The sequence below is a fragment of the Schistocerca cancellata genome, chromosome 2, assembly GCF_023864275.1.
Source record: "Schistocerca cancellata isolate TAMUIC-IGC-003103 chromosome 2, iqSchCanc2.1, whole genome shotgun sequence".
NCBI lineage: Eukaryota > Metazoa > Arthropoda > Insecta > Orthoptera > Acrididae > Schistocerca > Schistocerca cancellata.
In genome coordinates, this window is record NC_064627.1 from 408709025 (window position 1) to 408726373 (window position 17349).

The window sequence follows — 17349 nt, forward strand, 5'->3', positions numbered from 1 at the left end:
CCTGTCGCCGAATACTGTTCGCTTCTTGGAGAAGTAATGATGTCAGTAAAATAGATACCCATTTGAACGATGCGACTTATTAACTTCATTGTATGTACTTTTAAAATATAGCTTTTCAATCCATACGCTAAATAAATAAATAAATAAATAGAAAGAAAGAGGGAGAAAAATAAAACAACTCTATAGACAAATACTCAAACAATGTATGATACTCTGGGTTTCTACACCAGTTCGAGAGAAATATGTAGGGAGCTTTACTAGAGGCGGTCAAATGCAGGATGTTCCACGAGATTGGGACACGAAATCAGAATGCTGCCTTTTACTTGTGCACGACTTCCAGGCGTTACGCAAAGAGAATCTGCTTCTGTTGCAGTCCTTTTTGGTCGTTGTTCCTTTAAATAAAGTCCATAGTACACATAAAACTTCATGAGTGACTTGGTGTAGGTGCCTGTCGATGATTGACTAGGATATAACCCTTTGCCTATCGGACGGTGATGTTAGTTCCATGATGAACCGCTTCTTCATGATGGTCACATCCACCGGAAGCCATGTATGTTCGCCTCTGATTACTCCAGAAGCTTACGCAATACTTGATGTTTATCATGTTGTTTTCTCTCCCTTGAAATTCCCTTCCTGTATGTAATTAAGACAAAGTTGTTTGATATTTAATTACTGCGTAATACATCTTATATGATCTCATGGTTAGAGCATGGAGCGCTCAAGTGTTTATCAATGCATTTAATGGGGTTTAAAAGTTTTCTTGTACACTGCGTTCTCTGGACCAGGGTGGCGGCTTTCTTTCTTCCCCGCTGATATTTATTCTCACATTTCATCTGTTGTCCGATAGGGCGCTAAGTAGATGTTCTTGTTTCTTTATACTGTACACAGAAACCCGTACCCTCGTTTCCATAGATGGCGGAACCCGACTTACAACCACATCCACGTAACACCATTTGTCAGCACAAAGTCCGTTGAATAATTGCACCAACTGCTCACTTCTCTATCCGTTCTTTCCTTCTCTGCGTTGTCGCATTGTTACCTTGGTCCCTCACGATGAAAGAGAATAACGGTGTGCATCCTTCTATCTCTTTCTGTTACAGTGGATAGTTTAATTCGCAGCGGGTTTCTGAGTGGGAATTGGGCGCTGGACAGTGCAGTCCTGCTCCTGCAAATGAGCTTAAAGGGTCATTCCCACACTGCAGCCACATGCCACAGTTGTGTAAGACCAGCCGGGCTGGCAGAGCACCATAATGGTGTGGGTGAGGAGGGGGTGGGGTGGGAGTGTCTCTGCTGGAATGCGGGTGGAGCCGGCCAGCAGCTGCACATATCCACAAGAAACGCAAACTCTGATTAAGAGAGATATTACTGAGACCGAGGCAACTTCTTAGTGTTCTGAACACCTAATACTGCCATGCTTTTCCTTTGTCTTGTGCACATGGGGTGATAATTTAGTTCAACTCGAAAAAGATGAATTTACGTAATTAATCTTTTGTTTATTTCTACGTAAATCTCTGTAGTCCAGGTACCTAATGAAGTCTCAGAGCCACAGTAACGCAGCACGCCGCCAGAGAAGACAAAACAACAGGGGTGAGCTTATTTATGAATTAAATTATCGCCGGCCGATGTGGCCTTGCGGTTCTAGGCGCTTCAGTCTGGAATCTCGTGGCCGCTACGGTCGCAGCTTCGAATCCTGCCTCGGGCATGGACGTGCGTAATGTCCTTAGGTTAGTTAGGTTTAAGTAGTTCTAAGTTCTAGGGGACTGATGACCACAGATGTTAAGTCTCATAGTGCTCAGAGCCATTTGAACCATTTTTGAATTAAATTATAGTTCTGTATTATTTCGTTTCCTTTTTCACATCTGAATGCGAATAACGTTGAAAAGAGAGCCATCCGAAATAGGGAGAGAGGGTGGGGTGTGAAGGCGATAGGAGGTACTTGTCTGATCACTGGAACCTTGAGTACTGGGTTCTTTTGTCATTACAGAATTCTCGTACGCCACGGATAACCGTCAGTTCTCATGGTATAGTATGATTTTGTGTCACGTATAAAATTTATTTCTTATGTGATATGACATGCATCGATGCTGATCAACTTATTTACACTCCTGGAAATTGAAATAAGAACATCGTGAATTCATTGTCCCAGGAAGGGGAAACTTTATTGACACATTCCTGGGGTCAGATACATCACATGATCACACTGACAGAACCACAGGCACATAGACACAGGCAACAGAGCATGCACAATGTCGGCACTAGTACAGTGTATATCCACCTTTCGCAGCAATGCAGGCTGCTATTCTCCCATGGAGACGATCGTAGAGATGCTAGATGTAGTCCTGTGGAACGGCTTGCCATGCCATTTCCACCTGGCGCCTCAGTTGGACCAGCGTTCGTGCTGGACGTGCAGACCGTGTGAGACGACGCTTCATCCAGTCCCAAACATGCTCAATGGGGGACAGATCCGGAGATCTTGCTGGCCAGGGTAGTTGACTTACACCTTCTAGAGCACGTTGGGTGGCACGGGATACATGCGGACGTGCATTGTCCTGTTGGAACAGCAAGTTCCCTTGCCGGTCTAGGAATGGTAGAACGATGGGTTCGATGACGGTTTGGATGTACCGTGCACTATTCAGTGTCCCCTCGACGATCACCAGTGGTGTACGGCCAGTGTAGGAGATCGCTCCCCACACCATGATGCCGGGTGTTGACCCTGTGTGCCTCGGTCGTATGCAGTCCTGATTGTAGCGCTCACCTGCACGGCGCCAAACACGCATACGACCATCATTGGCACCAAGGCAGAAGCGACTCTCATCGCTGAAGACGACACGTCTCCATTCCTCCCTCCATTCACGCCTGTCGCGACACCACTGGAGGCGGGCTGCACGATGTTGGGGCGTGAGCGGAAGACGGCCTAACGGTGTGCGGGACCGTAGCCCAGCTTCATGGAGACGGTTGCGAATGGTCCTCGCCGATACCCCAGGAGCAACAGTGTCCCTAATTTGCTGGGAAGTGGCGGTGCGGTCCCCTACGGCACTGCGTAGGATCCTACGGTCTTGGCGTGCATCCGTGCGTCGCTGCGGTCCGGTCCCAGGTCGACGGGCACGTGCACCTTCCGCCGACCACTGGCGACAACATCGATGTATTGTGGAGACCTCACGCCCCAAGTGTTGAGCAATTCGGCGGTACGTCCACCCGGCCTCCCGCATGCCCACTATACGCCCTCGCTCAAAGTCCGTCAACTGCACACACGGTTCACGTCCACGCTGTCGCGGCATGCTACCAGTGTTAAAGACTGCGATGGAGCTCCGTATGCCACGGCAAACTGGCTGACACTGACGGCGGCGGTGCACAAATGCTGCGCAGCTAGCGCCATTCGACGGCCAACACCGCAGTTCCTGGTGTGTCCGCTGTGCCGTGCGTGTGATCATTGCTTATACAGCCCTCTCGCAGTGTCCGGAGCAAGTATGGTTCGTCTGACACACCGGTGTCAATGTGTTCTTTTTTCCATTTCCAGGAGTGTATATCCTCACCTGGATAGAAGTCTCCGGATGTTCATGATTACAACAAATGGCTCTGAGCACTGTGGGACTTAACTTCTGAGGTCATCAGTCCCCTAGAACTTAGAGCTACTTAAACCTAACTAACCTAAGGACATCACACACATCAATGCCCGAGGCAGGATTCGAACCTGCGACCGTAGCGGTCGCGAGGTTCCAGACTGTAGCGCCTAGAACCGCTCGGCCACCCTGGCCGGCTGATTACAGTACACTTTACAATACACTGCACACAACGAATGGCTCTACCCGCTGTCTTGTAAGAGAGCTCGTAACCACTGAAAAGCCCCAACGAAACGAGGCAGCATCTGAAATGTTGCAGATGGCATCTCCAGCTTCTTAATCACCATGGGCCAGTTCTTGGTGTATCACTATGACCACAAGAAAAAGGCGCAAAGGAAACAGTGGAAATACGTGGATTCACCACCGCCAAGAAATGTAAAGACCTAACCGTCATCAGCGATGAATAATTGACTATGCTTAGTGTTTTTGTGGCGGTCATGCTAGATTCTAACAGACGATGTACAATGTGGGGTCAAATAAATATGGTGATTAATTTTATTACAAACTAACTAATAAACTTACACGGAATTTGATTTAATCTTCTTCAGAGTACTGTCCTTGGCTAGCTATGCATTTATCCCAATGTTGAATTCATGATCGGAAGAATTTCTGGAAGGCTCCTTTTGGAAGAGCTCTGTGGTGGCTCTCTCAATGTAAGGAATGATGTCAAAACCTTTTTTTAAGCTCAGATTTAATTTTTGGGAAGAGCCAGAAGTCACATGGTGACAAAACTGGTGAGTAAGAGGGACGTGGACAGACAGGAACACCTTTTCGTCAAGAAACTCGCGAATCAAAAACGATCTGTGGCAAGACTCATTGTCGTGGTGAAGAAGGAAGCTATTCACCCATTTTTCTGGCCTCTTTCTTCGCACATGCATTCGCAAACCCCGTACTACGTCCCTGTAAAATTCTACGTTTACAGTTGTGTCCCTCGGAAGCAACTCTGATCGCACTATGCTTTCAATATCGAGAAAAGCAATGAGCATAATTTTGATCGACGTGCCTTTTAAGGCAACGAAATTCACTGGTTTCCCATTGGGAACTCAGAATTTTCGTCTCAGGGTGTATTGACATATGATATTACTTACGTTGATCACTCAAAACTCTGGAAACAAATTTTGCACTCACTAGCTTCGTTTGCAAATTATCGCTTAAAATGGTTTGCACAGACACATATGAGATGCTGAGTTCTCGATTAATTATTAGCCTATTTGAACTAACAGTTTTTGTCACTTTTTGCACGTTTTCTTCTGTTTTTGAGGTTAACGGACGTCCCGAACGTTGCTTGTCTTCTACCGATCCATTTCCGTTTTCAAGTCGCCCATACCACGTGAAACAGCCTACAACGTAAAAAGCACTATCACCATACGCCAATTTCACAGTTTCATGAGTTTCTTGGCGTATTTTTGCAACTTGAAACAGAACTTGATGATCAAGTGTTATTCTAAATCCATGATTGGCGTCAGGCACGATAAACACAACCATTCTAGCGTGTATGGAGTCTGACTGACTAGTCATAACTTGTTCCTACTTTAGCTGACTGTCTCAACGGATCAGGCTATCGGGAAAATTACATCAAATAATTGTAGCTTCAGCAGTTGCTACTGAAGAATTCCATCAATTTAATTCTTGCTCGAACTTCATACGGAGGTGGTGTCTGTAATAGGTGATCTAATAGATTTTATGATTAAATTTCCCTGAGACATTTAAGTCTCATCTTTACCTACGATAAAGAAATGAATCAAAATTTGTGCCATAGCCAAGGCCCAAATGCAGGTCTTCTTGCTTACTCAGCACAAATGCTGACCATTACACCATCACAGCACTACGGTCAACATTGCTGCAAGAACTACCCAAGTCAAACACCCTCCCAAACAGAAACTTCAGTTCATATCTTCAGTTTATTTTCCCCCTACATTGTCACTATTGCCAGAGCTGTCCGGTATTGGAATAACACCCCAGCGTTGGATATAATGAGTAGGGTCCTGTACCACTGGTGATCTTATAGATCTTATAATTACATTTTCTCTGAGACATTTCAGTCTCATTTTCATCTGTGATAATGATGGAAGCTGAAGAAATGAATTAAAGTTTGTTCCAATGCTGGGACTCTAAGTTGGGTATTCTTGTTTACTAGGCATAAATGCTGACTATAACACTACTACAGTACTCTGGTCAACAATACTTTACGAATTACTGAAGTCGAATGCCCTCCCAAACACAAACTTCAGTTCATATCTTCAGGTTATTTTACCCCTACATTAGTCCCCATCATTATCGTAGATAAAGATGACACTTAAATGTCTCTTGGAAAATTCAATTATAAGATCTATAAGATCACCTACAGTACAGCACTTTAGCATTACATACAATGCTGGAGTGCTATTCCAATGCCAGAGAATCCTGGCATATTTTGTTCACATCCACCCATAAATGTGAATTCAATTATTTGTTTATCAATTATTTTTATCTTTAATATTACTTAATTGGTTTAAAAGAAATGTAATACTTAACTGCTTTACAATTTGATTCCACTCTTTGACTTAAGTCAGTATTAGCTGATGTTAATTCTTCAAAATTTATTTTATCCCACAATAATGTTCGTTTACAAAATTAAGAATTTCATTTAAGTTGTAAGCATTTGATAATAATCTTAACAAAAGTAAACACAAATAACTTCAAATAAAATTCTGTATCTTTTAAGCATTATAATGTAAGTCATTTTACCTGTATAATTTACTAATTCTTTTGGTATATTTCTGCCAAAAGAATCAAATACAAATTTCTTACCTTTACTCTTATATTAACAAAACCACTGAGTACTAACATTATAGGAAATATCTCAGTTATCTACCCACATTCATATTCTCTCAGACAAAGAGCCCATTCACCATCATGTATACGCCACAAAAGTGTTTAATTTTTATTTCTAAACAAGTTTTACTATATGAAAACTAGATAAATGACTAATATATTTTTATTATTTCTTTGATTTTTCTTTTCTCCTTCCTGTTCTTTTTCTATTGTAAAAATTTCATCTTGTTTGTTCTTCTAATTCTTTATCAAGTTTTTGTTAGTTGTGAACAGATGAAGCAATAGAAGATACACCACCAGATAATGAACTGATCGCACCTAACATTGCTAACAATATTGACAAAGATCTTCCTTCATGCTTTGATAACCCAGAACCTTCTTTCTTTCTGATTAGACACTCAACTATTTTTTTCAGAACACAAGTCCCTAATGTTAGAAGTAATTTCCACCAATTTATTATCTCTTTCGTCTTTGAGTATCAGTTAAAACCTATCAATAGTATTTAATTGTTCATTGTTTAGTTTAATTTTAATTACTTTTGGTTTAATTTTATCACTTGGATGTAAAGTATAATAAATGCTAAAGATATTCATTTATATAGATTAAAAATTAATAAACAATTTTATTAATGCCATCTATTCCTAATTTTTGTTTTCCATAAATTATTCCTCTATCTATTGTTGATGTTAAAATGAAGAATCCTTAGTGTACATTCTTTCTTTTACATTTAACTGAACTTCTTTATCTGTTTCTTTTCTTGTAGGCAAATCTATATTACCTCTGTTGAAAACATTATGTTCGTACAAGCTCTGTCTAATGGGTTAATTCCTTTATCACCTCTAGATAACACCTGTTCTAATTTTGTTGTAGGACCACAATAATTATAACCAGCTACATGTGTTTTGAAAGAAAACCTAGTAATTAAATTATTAACTAACTCTTTTCCATACCACATAAGTGTTATTTTACTTTTCGTTTAGCTATTTTAACAACCTCTGGATTATAAAACAAAGCTGTGCTTACTTCTAAGGAATGATGATATTTTGCAAACATTTATTATAGAAAAAATTTACATTTTACATTCTTGTTTATCATTCAACATTGATGTTCAACATTTATGTTTCCAAAAAATCGTTAAGCTTATCTCTGCAGTAACCATTATTAATTTTCTCACCATGTCATCATCATCATCATCATCATCATCATCATCATTAAAGACTGATTATGCCTTTCAGCGTTCAGTCTGGAGCATAGTCCCCCTTATAACATTCCTCCAAGATCCCCTACTCAGTGCTAACAATGGTGCCTCTTCTGATGTTAAGCCTGTTACTTCAAAATCATTCAGGTACCTTCTCCTTGCTTTACCCTGACTCCTCTTACCCTCTACTGCTGAACTCATGAGTCTCTTGGGTAACCTTGCTTCTCCCATGTGTGTAACATGACCCCACCATCCAAGCCTGTTCGCCTTGACTGCTACATCTATAGAGTTCATTTCCAGGTTTCTTTGATTTCCTCATTGTGGGCACCCTCCTGCCATTGTTCCCATCTACTAGCACCTGCAATCATCCTAGCTACTTTTATATCTGTAACCACAACCTTATTGACAAGATAACCTGAATCCACCCAGATTTCGCTCCCATACAACAAAGTTGGTCAAAAGATTGAATGGTGCACAGATAACTTAGTCTTGGTACTGACTTCCTTCTTGCAGAAGAGATTAGATCGTAGCTGAGCGCTCACTGCATTAGCTTTGCAACACCTTGCTTCCAGTTCTTTCACTATGTTGCCATCCTGTGAGAATATTCATCCTAAGTACTTTAAACCGTCCACCTGTTCTAACTTTGTTCCTCCTATTTGGCACTCAATCCGTTTATATGTCTTTCCCACTGACATTACTTTCGTTTTGGAGATGCTAATCTTCATACCATAGTCCTTACATTTCTGATCCACCCCTGAAATATCACTTAGCAAACTTTCAATCGAATCTGCCATCACAACTAAGTCATCCACATATGTGAGACTGCTTATTTTGTGTTCACATATCTTAATCTCACCCATCCAGTCTATTGTTTTCAACATATGATCCATAAATAATATGAACAACAGTGGAGACAGGTTGCAGCCGTGTATTACCCCTGTAACTACTCTGAACCATGAACTCAATTTACCCTCAACTCTAACTACTGCCTGACTATCTATGTTAAGACCTTTAATTGCTTGCAAAAGTTTGCCTCCTATTCCATAATCTCGTAGAACAGACAGTAATGTCCTCCTAGGAACCCGGTCATATGCCTTTTCTAGGTCTATAAAGCATAGATACAATTCCCTGTTCCACTCATAACACTTCTCCATTATTTGCTGTAAGCTAAAGATCTGGTCCTGACAACCTCTAAGAGGCCTAAACCCACACTGATTTTCATCCAATTGGTCCTCAACTAATACTCGCACATTCCTTTCAACAATACCTGAGAAGATTTTACCCACAATGCTGATTAAAGAGATACTTCTGTAGTTGTTAAAATCTTTTCCGTTTCCATGTTTAAAGATTTGTGTGATTACTGCTTTCGTCCAGTCTGATGGAACCTGTACCGACTCCCACACCATTTCTATTATCCTGTGTAGCCATTTAAAACCTGACATTCCACTTTATTGATGAGTTCCGACTTGATTTCATCCACCCCAGACACTTTATTGCACTGCAGTCTAGTGACGATTTTCTCCACTTCCTCAAATGTGATCCGATTTCCATCATCATTCCTATTCCATTGTACATCGAAATCTGAAATATTACTGATCGTATTTTCACCTACATTGAGTAACTCTTCAAAATATTCCCTCCATCTGCCCAAGGCATCAACAGGATACACCAGCGGTTTTCCTAACTTGTCCAAAATACTTGTCATTTCCTTCTTACCTCCCTTTCGATGACCGCTAATTACACTCCAGAATGGTTTTCCAGCAGCTTGACCCAAAGTCTCCAACTTGTTTCCAAAGTCTTCCCAAGATATCTTCTTGGGTGCTGCAATTATCTGTTTGGCTTTGTTTCTTTCTTCGACATAACTTTCTCTGTCTACCTGAGTTCTAGTATGTAGCCATTTATGACACGCCTTCTTTTTCCTTTTACAGGCTGCCTTGACTGTGTTATTCCACCAAGCTGTTTGCTTCATCCTATCTTTACATTCTACTGTTCCAAGACATTCTTTAGCCACTTCTAGTACTGTGTCCCTGTACCTTGTCCATTCCTTTTCCAATGACTGTAATTGACTTCATTCAGCTAACTGGTATCCTTCTGAGATCACTGTTAAGTAATTGTGCCTGATTTCCTTTTCCTGGAGTTTCTCCATGCTTATCCTCCTACATATGGACCTGACCTCCTGCACTTTTGGCCTCACAATACCAATTTCACTACAGATTATGTAGTGATCAGTGTCATCAAAGAATCCCATGAATACACGTGTGTCCCTCACAGGCTTCCTGAATTCCTAGTCTGTTATTATATAGTCAACGACAGATCTGGTTCCCCTGCCTTCCCAAGTATACTGGTGAATGTTCTTATGTTTAAAAAAGGAGTTTGTGATTACTAAGCCCATACTGGCACAGAAATCCAAGAATTGTTTCCCATTCCTGTTGGCCTCCATATCCTCTCCAAATTCACCCATAACTTTTTCATACCCTTCTGCTTGATTTCCAATCCTGGCATTAAAATCACCCATGAGCTGAACACTGTCATTGTCCTTTACTCTAACAACATCACTGAGTGTGTCGTAAAAGCTATCCATCTTATCTTCATCTGTGCCTTCACAATGTGAATATAGTGACACAATTCCAATTTTCTTGCTAGACACTGTCAAATCCATCCACATCAGTTGTTCGTTTACATACTTTATTTCAACTACACTGAGTTCCATTTCTTTACTGATGTAAAGCCCTACACCCCATTGTGCTATTCCTGCTTTGACTCCTGACAGGTAGACCTTGTATTCTCCCACTTCCTTTTCTTTCTCACTCCTTACCCAAATGTCACTAACAGCTAAAAACTCCAACCCCATCTTACTTGCAGCCTCTGCCGGCTCTACCTTCTTTCCAGAGTAGCCCCCATTGATATTAATAGCTCTCCATCTCGTTACTATTCGTTTGCCGAGTCATATCCTAGGGGTCCCTGGTACGTCAATTAGAGGTTGGACCCATCACCTCCAAAGGTCCGAGGCATTTTGCTCTGATTGTTGCCAGCATCATATTTAAAGTACCAAGGAAGCAGGGTGCCCTGGGTTCCATTGAGTTTTACCCCTAATTCTTGAGGGACTAACCAGTGGATTTGGTAGTTTTTGCCGTCTGAGCACAAAGGTGACCACAACTCAGAATATGTCCGAGATGCCCAGCCTTATTCCAAAGTAACTGTTATCCCGACTGTCAGGACCACTTACTTGGCCACTCATACATTGCCCATGGTTCATGAACTAGGACATGACAACAGGAACCCACACCATGAAGCACCTCACCATATCAATCAATCATAATAAAACCGAATTCAACATTATTCAAACATTTACTACACATTACTTAAAAACATCAAATTTTAAGTCACCACACAAAACTCATGGTAAATATGATTTCATTTTGTATCATCCTGTCCAAAACGTTATTAGAAATTGAGATTATCTCTGACTAACTGTTTCATAATTTTTGGATATGTTTGAGATAAACAAGAACTACCTATTCCTTTATGTCTACCTTAAGTCAAATATTCTCTAATTGTATCTTGATTTTCAATAGAAAAATAATTAAACAAAATAACTGAACTATTTTCATATTCATCTAATGTAATAATTTAGTAATTATTTTCAATAGAATTAGCGGTCTTCTTATTTCACTTATCTTCAATTACTTTACGTCTTTCCATGAATTCTTGATTTTTTCATTGATATAAACTCCTAGAATAAATACAAAATTGATTAATTTTATTGCAAGACAACAATCCAGCAGCTAAAAATTAATGAGCAATCATTAATGCCACTTGCAGCAATTATCAACCTTTGAATAGAATTTGGTAAAAGTTTACTATGTCTACTTTGTGGTCTCTTTTCTTGAATACTTATTTTTGTTTCCCAACCTCTCATTTATTTATGTAACTTTTTATTAGTTGTAGATGAGTAGATTATTTCAATTAGCAACGATTCATCAATTCCCAAGAAAAAATTAACGGTTACTATAAGAGATACTTATAAAAACATAGGAGTAGTTGGTTTTCATACAACTGTCTTAATTCCAAATATTATATCAAAAAGTAATAAATTGTGTAACAACAGAGAAACAATAGATATTCCTGTCAGCCCATATAGCTTGAAAAACTAGGAAAAAGATATTCATTCAGAAAACCCAATACACACACAAAAGAAGACAAAATTTTAAATAGCTTAATTATTGAGAGTGATGTTAAATTATTTACCAATGAAAAAGATAGTGCTTTAAGGAAGTTTGGATTTAATAAACAAATTATTCAACTCAATTAAAAAACATATACTGAAGATGTTCCTAAAATAACTCCATTCAACATAAGGAATACAAATTTTAATCTAGCTGATGGAATGTTTGTTAAACATGCTGATAATTTTCATTGATAGACAAATGCTAATGCTTCATTTGAACCAAATGCCTTATTTGGAGGACCAATAATTTTTTAACCACATTACCCCATAAATGTTTTGTGTTTTGATACTGTACAGGATGCATTATAACTGACGAAATTGATGATTTGATTTACCTTAATGTTCAAATATAACAGTTATTTTAAGAATATCTTAATGAATTATATCCTTTATAAATCAGTAAGATTGAAAGCTACCAGTTTTACTCTGTCCCTATTAACAAGACAACTAAAAATAATTTAAATATTCCAAACAAGAAATGGCAATTAATATAAATCTTGATCAAGCACAATTTAACATAAATTTTAGGATTATTACCAACAATAGTATAGATTATCAAACATATAATACAAAAATATATACAAAATTAATTGGTAATTATGTAGCAAAGTGATTCAAAGATATCTCTGTAAAAAAGGAAACAGTATTCAGTGTGGAATAGAAGATCAATTTATTTCTTCATCAACTCTTGTTTGGTTAACATTGTATCTACCCAATGGGCAAAGTATGGTAGGGATATGTTCTTAATAACTGAAAAATAAAAGAAATAGACAAATGGAGTACTTTATTCATTACAATACTTAAGTGGATTTTCTAAAGATTTTAAAGAAGTAATTTGGAAACGAGTTTAACAATAATTTTCACTTGAAGTTTAGGTTCTGAAATTTCTATTGTGTCTGATAAAGATTATTCTGGTGTTGAAATAAGAAATACATTTAAAAAGAAGGTAAAATTGTTATAAAATCGATCGAAATTCCTGTTCCATTGTCTAAATATGAGCCGAAATATTCACTTGAACAAAACCAAAAGAGACTAACATATCCGAAAACTCACATATCTTTCTTTCAACCACAATGCATAGAAAAGGAAGGATTGAATGGAAAGGAGAATTTTTTAACTAGATATCTCTAACTTTTATTGTAATTCTGCAGAATTTGATATGGCTTACTTTATTTTTGTTGTTTTCCAAATGAACCAAAAAAATCAGCAAGTAAAAGCTCCTTCATTTGTTCATGTTAAATTACAAAATATCTGTACAAGCAATAGTAGAAATGAAGTTTCTCCTCATGAACAATCTTGATCCACCAAATAACATTTTAAAACCTTAAACATTTTTCGAGATTTTGAAAGAGTAACACAATTAAATAAGGATATTATGTAAATACATTCAGTTTCAAAGAATTATTAACCGGTCTTTGTTACAAATTAAGTTGAAGAATGATAATTGTAATTACACATGCAACAATGATGAAATTATCTGCTAATTTTAAGCATAAAATTTCCGATGATACACTTGCATATGTAGTTATGTATGGTAAAAAGAATTTAGCTTATGATTCACAGCACAGAAATTTAACTGAAAACTTTTAACTATGTTAACTCTTTGTTAAATATTAAATTTCAACAGAATAAATTTACTTTATTCATTCTCCCTTAGTTCGTTTTTTGAAATGAGACAAAGATGATTTCAGGTACATTTCAAATGCAAATGTTTTAATTGTTAAAATATTAATTCTTTGTCTAAAAACAAAACAAAAAATTTATTCCAACACAAAGTTATTATACAGTTTACACGATTTACGAAGTTACTGTAAAGGAAAAGGCTATTACAATTGTTTCGATTTTCGAAATTATTGAATTTTGTGACATTTGGTAAGTAAAAACCTAAATAATGTTCTACACTTCATAACCTGGTATTAATCAAATACATTGGAAACATTTATAATAATGAAAATAATGATGATAGTGGACTGGTGAATAAAGCTTGCATGAATGATGTCAGCAAAATGAGAAATTTACAAAGGTGTCCTAAACTTAGTGAACATGAATTAATCAAATTTATCTTTAAATTGGAGGTTAATATTAATGGTATAGATAGTAAATTGAAAATAAAACTTCAAATGAACTTCAAGCAATTTGTAAAATGAGAAGCTTAAAGAATCATTCTATAAGTCTGCTTTACCTTACATTTATGTTTACAATTTTTTTGCCTTTGGGCTATCAAAGTTTGCCCTCGGTCAAATTCAGATAAATCGTGCACCTTCCCCATTCTACATACATACAGCACACTCTCTGATACTATATGCACCATGCTGCTATCACCTAGACAGGTTTATATCCCTGGGTGTAGATGTGGCAACATAACACTGATGATGTCACCTGCAGACATCACCCCTACCCCACTCTCTCCTCCTCTCCCTCACTTTCCTGTTCTCATCCCCTCTCCTACACATAGAAAATACTGGTAAAAACAACTCACTCAGTGATGAGTGTCTTGTGAAGGAGGCAATCACTTTATTTTCACAGGGAACTCTATTTTATTCTTATTGTGTATGGAAACGCTCATCTAACTGCAGTCAGTACAGTCTACAATGGAAATTGCTGCTGCTCTAATTACACAGTGAAAATCATCACAAAACTAAAGTAGAAACCAGGGTGAAATTAGCTTGTCCTTCATGAAAATTGCAATGAAATTACCCTCTCCTGTATGCTTGCACGAATGGTAGCGTTCCTACTTGGAAATATCACTCAAAACTGAACTTGAAACTGAAGTGGGATCATTTTACACATACACAAATCTTTTTGAAATACGATCACCAATCACAGGTGACCAAAATATTGTTATGCGTCATTCGCCGAATTACAAATCAACACAGCTTGGCTATGACAACTGACACTGCTCTAATCACCCAAAGAAATTTAAAAAAAATCGAAGTCATCCCGAAACTAAAGATAAATAGAGAAAAAATTAAAACATTTGGCTGGAAACACTAATCTAATTACAGTTTATCGCGCTACTTCTATAAAACATGGAGCGAGTCTAACTATACAATGTAAAACATCATAACACTGAAGTAGAGACTGAGCTCAAATTAACTTGTCCCAAGTGGAAATTCGTAGGAAGTTTATCTTCTTCCGACCTCTTGCGCGAGGGTTTGCTATCCCACATGGAAACAGAACTTTAAGCTAAACTATGGTCGCTTGACACATACAGAAATCGATGTGAAATACATTTACTAATCACATAAGCGGAAAATATACATCACATTTAAAAAGAAAGACACATCATGAGCATAAAACGTGCTGGATGCACCGCATGGGGAGTTGCATGTGGAAAATGCTACTTGACATTGAGCCTACTCATGCTGGAAACATACATTTCGTCAAACAATGGTTAAACACATAACACTAAAGACTGCAGTTAAAAAACAGATATGATACACATCGCTAGCACCATGCACTTGTATTTGACCTGGTTCACTCTGCCTCTGTCTTACTCAATGGTCGATGAGCTACTGTTGTGACCTACTGTGCTCTGTTCGTGCTATGCTAGAACTATCCATTGCATTCGGCCATTTGATGAATTACAGTGAGCCAGCGTGTGCTCGGTTGACAGGTGTCAACCATGCAATCACTGTGTCAGCAGGCATACAGATGACATTTCTGACTGACATGGTGTGCAGATGACAGCTCCAGCCACATGCTCACAGTGCAGGGTAACAGGTTCACGCTCTCTCTCACACACAAGTCACCTACACACACACAGCATTGCGAATCATCTGCTATACATCAAGCAGTAACAACACATGGTGCGAGTTCATTTTGTGTAGTGTCAAAACCGTTTCCACCTGCACCTTTGTCTGAGCCTGCTTTCTACAATGTGAAACTGATGGTATTTCACATTTGCTTAGGAGAGCACATCTGCTGGGTCCCTTTTCTCCACTGAGAACTGAAAAGGCTGCACATTATTGAACAAAAAAGGCAAACTAGTTCACAATACCACAACTCAGCTGAGCAACTTTTATTACGGTATCGGAAAGAAGATGTGTCCTCTCCAGCAGCTCCTCACTGAGTAGCTAGTTCACGAAATGGAAGCAAGCCTATTGGTCCCTCACCCAAAAATTAACTCATATTGAATCATTCTTATTGCTTCCGTACCCAAAAATTAGGGGTAGGGCTTCAAGTATATAAACCCCAACCATTACACAATCATTCTCATTCTGCTCAAGTTCGTCAATAGGTCCTTAACTATTTTCGTCCAGTTTTCTGTCTGTGTTCATCCTTCATCATGAAGCAACCAGCAACAGTCACCATCAAGGCACGAATTGCACAAAGTACCCGTAAGAAGCCTTATTTTCAATGTACAGAAATCGTAGTGATGTATTCTCACTGTTCTTTTCCAAATGAATTTTGCAGCAAGTGTATGTTTAGAGTTTTCTCCTGGAGTGTTTTACTCATAGTATGCATCTGCTAGTAGCTCATGTGTTCAGATTTCAGTACATCAGGTGTGTTCATAGCACATTTTTCATTGCATTTCAAACCACATGTTAAATTTAGTAGTATCTTCCTGTTCATAGCAAATGTTTCTGTGTTTGATATATATTTATACTGCAATTCAAACGATGTGGTCGAGTTTCATAGCATATTGCTCGATAAAGTGGATTTAGTGGTATAGTTGCCACTGCATTTCAGACCATGTAATGGTTTATTTCTCGATAAAGTGAATTTAGTATTACTATATATTCAGACAAGAAAAAGAATTCCCCATCAAAACCATTGTAACACACCTGGGGGTACTAATGGCGGGCGGTCTCTTTAACTGGTTGTCGCTTCTCGCTTCGTGACCACGGGCCCTGTCCACACGACATATCTGATAATCACGTGGCGGTCGTACTGTTCTGTTCCACACTGCTGCTGGCTTGCCTGAAATTATGCATCTAAATATGCAAGCGGGTTTAGGGGAGCCACTCAACTTTAAACACAACACCGTCCTACGCCTGGTATGAACATCTATATTCTGAGACGATAAGAAATCACAGGTTGCACTGTTTACGTTCTACGTCATAACTGCTTATTCCAATTAACATTCTTGATGATTATGTGTCCACAATATCACTTGGACGAGCGTACGCGTAACCGACGCGATGCGGGTGATTGTAAATGATGCGGAAGCCGAATGATCGAACGTAAGTTCTTATGCTCGTCACGCATACACGGATATTTGGTACCAGTCCTCCTTGACATTAGTAATGATATAACATTGTTCATAAAGTTAATTTTTCGGTTCCCAGTTCTCACTTGCAAGAGCGTGCGCGTAACCGTCGCGGCGCGGCTGATTATTGATGATGCGGAACGCGATGACCGAACACACGTTCTCACGCTCACTAAAAGACACTGGCACTTGAATGCTCTCTTTCGTGGTAAACTATATTGCTGATCAACATTAGTTCATTCTGAGAGGCCGAACACAGCGTGGATGATTGATGTAC